The sequence below is a fragment of the Dasypus novemcinctus genome, chromosome 4 (genome assembly GCF_030445035.2).
Source record: "Dasypus novemcinctus isolate mDasNov1 chromosome 4, mDasNov1.1.hap2, whole genome shotgun sequence".
NCBI lineage: Eukaryota > Metazoa > Chordata > Mammalia > Cingulata > Dasypodidae > Dasypus > Dasypus novemcinctus.
The window spans coordinates 54,309,368-54,321,370 of NC_080676.1; the positions used below are offsets into that span (position 1 = coordinate 54,309,368).

At 39.0% G+C, this 12,003-nt stretch overlaps 1 protein-coding gene across 19 annotated transcripts in view; it reads right to left on the bottom strand.

Annotated features, from left to right (window-relative positions):
* PEX5L (peroxisomal biogenesis factor 5 like) overlaps window positions 1-12,003 on the bottom strand; it is a 231,689-nt gene that overhangs the window by 145,613 nt on the left and 74,073 nt on the right. For 4 of the 19 annotated variants that reach the window (XM_071214647.1, XM_071214646.1, XM_071214645.1 and 1 more), the window contains one exon: window positions 9,036-9,101. The exons of the other annotated variants lie outside the window; for them this stretch is intronic. The gene's annotated coding sequence lies outside the window, so the exon portion shown is untranslated. The remainder of the gene's footprint in view (window positions 1-9,035; window positions 9,102-12,003) is intronic. 19 annotated transcript variants of the gene reach the window in all.

Here is a 12,003-nt window from a genome sequence, read left to right on the forward strand (position 1 = left end):
ATTTTTAGAGCAAGATATAACTCCTTGAAAACAACGTGGATTCAATCCTCAGAGACCTAATTTGAAGAAATTTCTCCCTCATTTATGGAAGATTAAAGAAGCTAATACAATAAATATGAGCTCATTAGTCCAAAATAATGATCTTCTAACACCCATGAGAGATAAGTGACCTACCACTACAGCATTTAGAGGTTGTAAGATATATAAGATAAGAAGGGAAGGGTATTTAGTAACTTTCCCCCTTGCCCCCAAATTATTTATTGAGTGCTTCTTACGTGCCAGACACTATGCTAAGTTGGAGGCGGTGAAGGTGAAAAAGATATAATCCATGGTTCTCTACATTCAAGGAGATCTAAGTCTAACAGTGGTGGCAGAAATAAAGTTTGAAATCTAGTGCAAAAAATGGCATATGATGGAAGTACACAAAGGATGGGACATAGGATAGGAAGTATCATTTATTTATTACTTACCATGTGCCAAGTACTGTGGTAAGCATTTAACATGTAACATGTGGTTCTTACAACAGTTCTATCAAGTTAATGTCATTTCCTCCCATTGTACAGATGAATTAACTGAGGCTCAGAATCAGTTATTAAATAGCACAGCATGGATTTGAACCCTAGCCTGTGTAGAGCCAAGGCCCAAGATCTTAACCACAACAGCAATTAATCTGGTGGGGAAGAGTGGGGAATCCGCTTTCCCAATTCTGGGTTCTTGGGCAATGGATTAACGTCCTCTGAATCTCATTTTTTCCCATCTGTAATAATACTGACATCCACAGTTGTTGTGTGACAATACAGTTACATAAAAAATATTAAAGCTCTTGCAAAAGTACAGCACTATACAAGAGTTGATTATTTTTTCACTTTATTTACTTTTAGAACCATACTTAATTTTCTATATATAGTGCATGATGGTTGCCCCAGAAGGCGTCTTTATATTAGGTTAGCTCCACCACCTGCATTTGTACCACAGGAGCACTCACTGAATGCCCAGTGATCTCCTGGGGAGAGGGGAAACAAAGCATTCCATCTCTTAGCACAAGGATGGCCAAGCCAATACTAATTCGCTGCATAAATGAGTGAGTTGCTCGTTTGCTGCACAATTGAATCACATCTACTTCCTCATTTCCTAAAATGAAATCATCTAATGAATCGGATGAACAAAGATGAAAACGGGCTTTTAATTCATTTATTCAAAGTATTTAAATTTGTAACAATTAGCCTGCAGTAAATTATTGTGAGGAGAACAGAAACTCGTGTTCAATTAGTCAAATTCTTGGCTATAGTATTTAGATAAGGAAACTCAGTTCCTGCTGATTCTCTGGGAAGTTGAATGCTATCTGAATTCTGTGAGCAATGCTGCTTCTACCACATGGAGAATCACAAGACAGATAAGGCAGTGTATGCAAAGCATGGGACATCTGTGGCCCACTGCTGTCATTGTATGTAAGAAAGAAAAACTAGGCTTGGGATTCTAGATGCTTAAGCCAAACAAAGGTCTTCTGAAGGGCTCAGTCACAGTTCTCAGCCAGATTCCATCTCCCTTTTCTATTCCATATCACTATTCAAATTCTGGGGGCAAAACCAGGGGGAACAGGACCAGAAAAAGCTTTCTGGTGAAACTGGGTAGTTTAAATATTTAGGGCGGGAGATGTTTCATTTCAATGAAACTCTCTCAACAAACTTGCCAGAATAACATTTCCTCCCAAAGATACTGAATGACTAGAAAAGTTTGTAAACTTTGTCTGCTCTAATTATTCTCTAATTATAATTAGAATCATTTATGAATGCACAGACTGCTTTTCCACATAAAAACATAATCTTAAGGTAAGTGTATTTTCATCAAGTGCCATTTAAAATTTTAGATTGGAGAGAAGACATCAGAAATTTTAGAAATGTGCGTCCATAGGAATTTCTATTGGAGGAACAACTATTAACTCAGACAATAGCAGACCGCTGCCTTCAGAGACGCATGCAAGATAGGAGGTTTAAATTCAACTCTAGCTTTTTGAGAAGAGATTTTTGTTCAACCAGAATCTAGAGATTCTTTGGTCCCTGCTAGAAGGGCTCAGTATTCTGGGGACTTGAATGCAAATCCACTCTTGGGCACTCAGGCAGATTCATTAACTTCTTGGTCTTAGGCTTTATTATTTGGAAAATGAGGCTGTTGTGGGGATTAAATGAAATGGCTGGAAAGGTCTAGCACAGGGCCTGGCATGTGCCAGGAGCTCAATAAATGTCAGGTTCCCTTTCCCATCTCTTCTTCCTCCAGCTTAATAAGTATTGCTTTACAAAACTAATTATGCTTCTTCGAATGTTCCTATTTTATGTTACTGATACATTGAGTTTACAAGATTCCAATTTATGCCCATTTTAAGGCATTTCTAACAGTTTTCTATTTTTGTTTGAGGAAAGAATACAAACATTTACAGAGCACCTACTATATACCTATGTGCTTCCCATGATTCTGCAAGTCTTATTTCTGCACATGCAGGAAAAGGAACACACTGAAATTAAGTAGCCCGCAAAATTACAAAACTAGTAAGTGGAAGAATTCTCCTTCCATGTCCTCTTCTCAATACCAGGTTACCTTTCAGTATGTTTATTTATTGATATCTTCTTGTAATGCTGGCCTCAAAGTCATATTTGAGATGAGAGAAGATGTACATTCTGAACATCTACTGTTTTTTTTTTTGGTCTGCTTTGGACACAGCAGAGTGAAAAATATAAGCCAATTTGCAACTGATTCCCTTGTGATCCAATCAGGTAGAACCAAGACGTATCACTTCCCCGGTAACCAGGAAGAGGCTGGTGGAACAGGGATTTGCAAATTGCTTTCTCGGTGTGTCTCAGACAGTACTGAAGGGCTTAAAACTTCAACCCTAGGACACCAGGACTGGGGCACATTTCCTGAGTGAGGGGCCAGGATTCCGATTTAGGGTCACCACTGAGGGGGGATATTTGGCATAGTCATTAAGAGCTCAGAATTTTAATTCCTGGTGGAATCCTTTCTTTGTCACTTACTATCTCATGCCCTTGAACAATTATCTTAATCTCTCTCTCAATTTTCTCATCTTTTAAACTGGCATTAATGGTACCCACCTTGGAGTAAATTTAAGTTAAAGAAATACAGTATGTAAACTCCTTAGTATTATGACAGGCTATCCAAGGCTGCAGCCTCCATGCAGGGGTTCTGAGTCTTGTTAACTTTCATACTGCCCAGCCCGGGGCATGGCAAGTACTAAGTGCTTAGCAAATATTTAACAGAATTGTCCCTTCAGTCCATGGGAAGAAGTCCTTCCTTAGGAAAGCTGTAGGTGTTTCTTCAGTTGGATGCCCTGCCCCTCCACGGTGGGCTTGTTGCGTCACGACAGCTAGTTCCTCAGCTGCATAGCTCTGAGAGGAAGGACCTTTAAGCACACCAGATCAGAATCCACCTCCTTTTAACTGCCACATATTAGTCTCACCTATCCCAATCAAAGTTGCACAGTATATTTTCTGCCTCTTTTATGTGATTGCAGAGAGAAATTGCTTGATTGTGCTGTCTTTCAAAGTTGGGAAAAAAGGTTGAAAGCTGGAGACCTGCTTGCCAAATTCAGTGTATAGATAGATGTGCTTTGACCTGTGGTGTTGGCAATTTAAAAAAAAAATTATTTTACATCTGAATGTTTAAGTTGGGGCATTAATTCTCTAGTTTCCCACCATCCTTACCACTCTACTGCCTTACACTTAACCAGCTTTACTCTCTTAAATGTCCCACACTGCATCCCCCTCCAAATATATTTTAAAAAACTCCAATTTTGTGCCTCACGGTGAGTGGAGAGGGCAAGAGTCATGCAGTCAGAAAGCTCTGAACTTGAATCCGGGTTCATGCTGGTCTTGGACTAGGGTCATGTAAGTGATCTAACCTGCATGAGTCACAGTCTCCTCATGGTGGGGGGGGGGGGGTGCTCCCACCTGCCTTCCAGGATTGCTGCGAAGAGTAAATGCACTAAATAAAAGCCTGAAACAGTGCTGGGGCCAGAAACATAAACGATCAAGAGACAACAGTACTTATCTCCCCACTTCTATACAGGTTATATGTGGATTTGGGAGAAAGAAAAATATCAGCGATGGAGAAGCCAGATGAGAAACTACATTAGAACAGAGGTGATCTTGCGAACGAAGAGAAAGTACAAGAAAGATGAAAGGACCAATGTGGAAAGCACACACGGTCTCAACTCAGAGTTGAGTCAGTAATGGGGTTTCAGTGGTCACTGAAAGGGCAGAAGCTGAGCCAGCTCCAGACTCATGAGCTCGGATTTCCTGGGGAGGTGCGGAGGCGGGACCTGGGCATCGGTCTTTAAAAAAAACTTCTCAGGTTATTCCAGTGTGCAGCCACGGCTGAGAACGGGGAGCTGGGCTAGCCTACCCACACAACCCAGGGCTGCAGCGCCAGAGAGGCCTCCAAGGATGGCGGCAGCTGCTTCAGGTACAGCACTCCTGAACACAAAGGGCTCACCTCTAAATTGTATGACATAGAGCTGGAATATACATGGATTTTTGCATTTACAGAAAGAGCATCAATGAGCAGTGTTTGATGTGTATTAACTCTGTGGGCCAATGTCAGTAGCAGTGGGTATGTACTGAACAGCCACTGGCTGCGTGCAGTTTCATACCAGATGAGACTGGGCTCTCCCTGCCCCCTCTTGGATAACTGTGTGTTGAATGGAGATTCTCACAACGTAATAAACAGGGCATTGAGAAAGCATATTCATCTGAGAAACCGGTAGTAGCATTTCTCAATTCATAGGCCATGTATCTTCATCTATGAGAAGCAGGATTGAAATTCCTAAACATTAAAAAAAGCTGCAAGAATTTTAATCAGTTTCTTAAGCTTAAAAGGTAAGAAGTATAATGGTAATATTATTACAAAAATTAAAACAGTTGTCGTTAATTGAATACCTACTATGTGATGAGGATAAATTAGTTCTAATTCTCACATCAACTATGTGAAGCAGGTATGATTTTCCTTATTTTTCAGTCAAAGAAAAGGCTTTTTAGGGAGATTAAGCAATTTGTACATAATCAATCACAGCTGAGAAGTGGCAGAGTTAGGATTAAAATCCAGGTCTGTCTGAAAGGCTCATTTTTTTTTTTTTTTTTTTTTTAACAGTTTGACAAGATACTATTATGAAATATTCTTTACATTGTCTGCAGTTTCCATTTCTTCACACAATAACCATATTTTAAATTTTATTAAAAAAAGTTATTTTTAAAGGGGAAAAAGGTGAACGGGGAGACCAAGATCAGATCTTTTCTTTAGATTTTTCTTCTTTTAAGTAAGATGCTTTTTCTTAATTGAAAGCATTAGCATCTAGGAATAAATAAAAATGCATTTGATTTTTCCATTATGACAAATAAATTTCATGGATTTATATTTCAGAGCAAGGGCCCTGGAAGAGAAGTCCACAATTTCATATTCTAGTCTTTGCAGCTGAGGCACAGACGCCTCTAAAGTTATTAAATGACCAGCCTTACAAAGAAAGCAGTAAACAGAACCCCGATGCAACCCATATTTAGCAAATTCTCTTCCCTCCTGTAGGATTTAGCTTCTGGTTGGTCTTTATCTAAAGTAACTGCCAAAACACAGCCGGTTCCCTTCTCACCTGTTTGACTGTGGTCAGCAGGGTGAGAAATTATGAGGGGGAATATTAGAATTCTGAAACAGGTACTGACAGTTTTCTCACCTGAGAAGATGAATGAGGAGACAAATAGAAATGCAGCATGGAAGAGATACAATTAGATGTGTGGAGCAAAGGAGAGAATTAGAGCTCAGCAAAATTTCTACTGTGCAGGAGCTACCAGTTCAATTTTGTAAAATTATAAATGATACTATTGACTTTTAAACTGGGTAGGTGCATATTACAGTTTTTCACTTCTCCCCAATCCCCTATCCCCACCAGCAGCTGAAATAACAAAATACCAGATAAACAAAAAGAATGCCTACTTCGGATTTTCTCTCTATGGAAGTCCAAGAAATGTTTATTAATGTGAAACCACTAAAGCTATTAATGCTCATTGTTAAAACTGCAATTTTAACACAATTATATAAACTCAGCGACTAAGAAAATTTTTAGAGTAGTTTTGCTGATGTTGATGTTTAAATACAAGTAATCAGTATATGCACATTCATGGCAAGAGATTTTAATAAGATTTAATTAAAGTCCACACCAACAGGAAGCAGATCTTATGACTAGCTTTCCCGGTTCTAATTCTATTGTGCCTCTTCTATTTAGATGAAACACAAGGCATTCTTTGTGGCTGATGTTTGGAATAGTGTTATTTCTAGTCCGATTAATTGTATAGGCCTTTTTCATTATGTTCTACTTTTAGTCAGTTTTGCGGTATTTTATTAATTTTTTTTTTTTTTAGAATTAAAGCATGAATTGCAAAGTACAGAATTGGGAAGAAAAGAAAAGCAGTTTAAAAAACCACCCATTATTCCACATCCAGAGGTTATCACTGTTAATATTTTAGAATGTTTCTTTAGAGCCTTTTGCTAAGCATACTTTAACACAGTTGGATCTTTCCAAATTTTTGTCTTGCCTTTGCTTTTTGCTTACTGTGTTGTAGGCATTTTTTTTATGTCAGCATGATTTTAAAGTTGTACATTGTATTCCATAATATGGATGCACCAGAAATTATTTCTTTTTTAAAAAATCAAAGGGCAACCAATAGCTACCTTTGAAATTTAGAGCCCATTAAGAACCACTTTTCTATAAAACATCTGGTAGAACTGCACACAATATTGCCTGTGTCGACACAGCAGGAAGTATCCTATTTTGCTACCCAAGTTCCAATAAAGGACCCGGTTGGGGGCAGCCGGATTGCCTCTCCCCTCTCCCAGCTGCTACTTTCCTCATGCAAAGTGCGCTCCACAGAGCCTGCAGATGAAGGAGGAGTCAGTAACCTCATCTGACCAGCAGGTGTAGCCTGGAGTGGTCCATGGTGTGGCCATGGACAAAGTATCTAGAGGGATTTATTAAAACCTACTACGAGTAATAGAGGGCTAGGTGCGGGGAGTGTAAAGATAGGTAAGATATAGCTTCTTCCTTATGGGAGCTGGCAAGCTTGGCCCAGTCCATACAGCTGGGTTTTGCCTACAGCTGCTCCAGCACCCTGCCCTCATCTTGGCTGAGACCCTGCCACCTCACCCACCACTGCCAACTTTCTTCCCTGGACCATCAGCCTTCGCCAAGGGTCTGCTGTAAATGACTGATCTCTTGGTATTGTGAAACGGTGGTTTCTTTGTTAGCAACACTCGGCTTTGCACTGCCAGCCTCTTTATGGTCAGGCAGTTGTTGATTTTTTCCTACTGTCCTGTGGTGCTGGAGTCCCAGCATGCACCACAATCAAACCTTCCTGGACAATTAGGGCAGCTTGTGAAAATCTCTCCCACCGTCCACCTTCTCACGTTTTTATTGGATCTAATAGCATCTATTGAAGGCCTGTTGCATATACTGCACCCCAGTCAGCACTAGGGGAGCTAATGCAGGGGTAAAGACTGGACTTGCAGCCTAGTTGAAAATGAATAGGAACAAAAATCATGACTATATGCCTCCCTGAGTGATTGTGGTCATGATCCCTGACAGTGTATGCAAGTCCCAAGAGGGCAAAATGAGTGGAATATTAGTGCAGAGGAGCTGATTTAAAGAATTCCTGATGAAGTGAGTGATAGTCGAGGAGAGGCTGAGAAGAAACTGCTGAGGATTCAAAATAGGGAAACATAGGCTTGGTGCAAAATGTGTGTTGGAGGCCTATGTGTGATGCACAAATGGCAGAAGGTATCAGACTGCTCTGCATTGATTATTGCTACAAGATCCAAGTACTCTTGGCCTTCTCTTATTTTAAAACGTGCACCAGCCTATTTGCTTTTGTGTTGCTAAATACCGTAGGCAATTCCTCCAGCCATTCTGCATATTCCCTACAAACAGTCCTTCCTGTTTCCCCCACCCTTTAATTAAACGATACTGGGTTTGGTGATTTTATAAGATGAAATTGTTAAGAAAAATTTAAAATGTATGATATATGCTTATTTTCCTTTGGCATTGATTTCAGGGAATAATTATGGATGAGATTACTAATTTTCTATACCAATATCCTTCTTATTTAGTAACAGAAACATGATATTTAGCTGGACATATTATCATGAAAAGAAAAGACTCTGTTTCCCAGGATCATCTCCTCTCCAATAGCCAGTTGTGGCCATTTGACTAGATTCTGGGCAATGCAATATAAGCAAAAGAACTGTATAGAACTTCTGGGATGTCTCCTTAAAAGGAGGGTGGGCTGAAAAAAAATAAGCAGGGATAGATGTTCCATTGTTTTTCTCTCCTCACTTTGCCTCCTTCCTACCACCTAGAATTCAAAGATGGTGGATAGGGGTTGCCGTCTTGGAATACGAGGGCCAGGGCCACAGCTAAGGTATAGTAGAGCAGAAAACTGGAAGGGGTGTGCATCCCTGATGACTTCATGGAGCTCCTATACCATGCCTGGATGTTCTATGTTCAGACTTCTTTTAAGTGAGAGAAATAAGCCTCTGCCTTGTTTAAGCCACTTTGTTTAGGTATTAATGTATTATTTGGCAAGAGCATATACTCTTCAAGGACAGGAGAAATGTTTGTACCATGTCATCCACAGTGGGTGTTCAACAATGTGTGATGATGATGATGATGATGATGATGATGATGATGATAAGCAAATGGAACAAAGTAGCTTAAGTAACTGTTTACAGAAGTGTACACCTTTTTAATTCAAGGATTCTGCTGCTGACGCCATTCAGTCTGTTTGTATGTAGGTATAACAAAGGAGGTTTACATTGTTTTAAAAAAGTCATCAATTTAACATTAAAGTATTTTTGTTTTGTTCTCGTTTTGAGAAGCAAGAAGCCTGTATCATTCAAAAGTGCCTTTAAATGGCTTACACAGTGCTGTGAGGAACAAGTCTAAATGACTCATCCTGAGTGATGGAGAGACTGGTCTGGGGTCTTACCACGACTCAGGACGGAAACAGGGCAACGACAAGGTGTCACGCCAGAGTGAAGCAGCAAACAGCCTCCTGTGGAAGAGACGGAGAGACTCAAAGGCCGACATGCAGTAAATGAGGACAGAAGTGGGACACGTGCAAAGGAAGAGTGTGATCAGCCAACATAAATACAGCGAGACAGTCAATGTTTGACTACTAATGAAGCTAACAGTCGGCAAGAAAAAAGTCAAAGTATCCCCAAAGGTGAAATGTTATGCTTGGTTAACCCCCTTTATCTACTTTAGTCTACCAGAAAAACTACAGTAATTATTGTGTACCTTAACATTGTTAAAACTGTAAGTCCCAGAGGAAAGTGAAGGGTGAATGCATCTAACTACTGGAAACTTTGTTTCTTCTTAAGTTGGAAAGAGGTTTTTTTTTTTTTGTTATTTTGCATCTGCCTTGGAGAGCTTTACTATTTAAGTTCTGTAAGAGAACAAGCCCAGAAATTAACTTAGTGGGAAAAAAAAAATCTGTCATGACTACAGGAGCTATGGTATTCTTGGACTGGGATAAAAGCCTGGTGAAATGAGCCATTTTATTTTTCCAGCACAATTTATCTTCAGGCCAATTATGAGTAAAATATAGATGTAGTTGTGTGCAAACTAAGAACTAGGACAATACATTCTTCATTTTTATTTGTTTCTTGTGTTTCAAAAGGACTCTCTGCCTGCCCACTTCCATTATTCAGCACTTGTTTTCATCCAAAGAATCTTCAGGAAAGAACAGCCAGTCAGCAGCAGGTGACTAGCAGGGGTTGCGCTTTGACTCATCCCTACCTTACTCTTTGCTTTCTGTGACTTTTTTATTTTTAATAGAAGGCCCTTTTATGTAATTTCTTACAGATGCTAGGCATGATGCAGTAACTACTGTCTGTATCTTTTCAGTAAACAAAATGTAGTGTAGTTCACTTTTCTTGGTGGCTGGTGGGAAGGCCATTGGTAGAGGAAGACAAACACTTGATTTCAAATTCCATTCTTGATTTATTGTTTTTTTGGTGAATTTTCCAGGTTCCTCAACCTTCCTGAGCTTTTTCTTCCTTCCATTCTGAAAAACTGGCTTAATAATAACTACATCTCAGGTTGTTTACAGGCTCATAGTAGGTGATCAACAATGATAATTTCCTTTATTCTCATGCCTGCCTCTCTACTCCATTGTAATGAAACTAAATTGGACAGTTGGGGTATAAAATGTGACCTGTTCAACTCCACCAGTTATCTACAATGTTTATGCATGAGTTTAAGATGGGCTCTGCACAAGACTTGCCTACTTTTCCTGTACCCATATTCCCTGACCACTCCTCAATCTGTTTCTCACCATTACCTTTAAATCTTATATATATATATATATATATATATATTTTTTTTTTTTTACCTTCCTGATAGGCTATAAGCTTGTTGCAGGCCTCCCTGGTGATGAAACAAGCAGACCTCTAAATAAGTAGGAACAATAACACCTCACATGGTTAATAACCTCTGGCACCAATATAGCTTGAAATGATTGTTCTGAAGACAGCTTATTGATAGTGGGCAGAATTCCCTTCAAAGCTAGACAGAGTGTTCTAAATGTCAACTTACTTTGTGAGAGTAAGTTCTCTTTTACTTCTGCAACTTGCTAAAACTAATCTGGTTTCTTTGTTTTGAAAGATGTTATGGGACTCTCTCCATTCCACCTTCCCTCCCTCCCTTCCTTTCTTCCTTCCTTCCTCTTTCTTTCAAAAGGACTTAGGTATTAAAAATAATTTATCTGGGAAATCTTTTTCTAGTCTTGGGGGGATAAATATATTGTTTTTGCTTGGCCTGCTCAATTTACTGACTGCTACATAAAGTTGGAAATCTCAGCATAAGTTTTGCTTTTCCAGGAAAATTGTGCTCATTTCAAAGAATAGAATCAGTGATAGAAAGACTAATGTTATTTCTTTAGAACTGTATATTTACAATGTAATCTTCCCAAGACAGTTGAAAAACATAAATATGAGCATTTATCCACTTTTTCTGTCATTACAATTACAGAGAAAATGATCAAAGCAAGCACCACTCAAAAAGAAATCCAATGTAATTTTATCACTAGTAAATTCATAAAATTAAGCCACACTCTGCCCCATCCCCAAGTATTACAGACCTAGAAATAATCATTATGAATGTGTTCATTTTCCTACAGGGGATTTCATTTTTAAATTGGTCTTTAACACCAGAAAATGATTCATAACCCCAGGGCATTAGTGGCTTCCTTACAGATGATACCATCTTGGATTTATTCACAGGAAGTAATCCTCTTGAGTAGCTCAAATGATTATTTTTATAGTTTTCTTTAAGAAATACTTCCAGAATTCTTGTGAGATAAAAGTAGGGCAAATATTATCACTTTGCTGATAGGGGAGTCAAGACTTAGAGATTTGTTCAAGGTCAAAGAGAAAGTCCTTGGCATAGCTAGGAACTTGAATTCCAGCATTCTGACTTGTATTAGCTCTGCCTCGTGGACCCTACAAGAATTTCCTCTATGCCTTGGTTATTAAAGACTTTTTTGTGTATTAGGAACCTTGGAAATAAAAAAAAAATCCAGACAAAAATGATATATTCTAAAACTCATGCAAATTATTTCTTTTGATCTGCGATTACAATACAAAGCAGTCATAGGGCTTACTTCCATAACCCCATTAGGGGTGCCTATTTGATATGAGTTGCTTAGACTGTAATTTTGGATTTTTAGAGTCTCCATTTTTTGTATGAGTATCCTAGGGGGCCTATACATCTGTGTTCTCAAGGAATATGATACGAAAGTAAATTATCTCTCAAGTTATTTGTTACTCTAACAACATTTAGTCAGTTTCCTTTCTCAGCAAACTTGAAATTCATGCAAACTGAATTTATTCAAATGCACGTTTGTGATTCAGCTATGGTCAGCCTCTGGAAGCAGAATGCTATATAACTGCCAC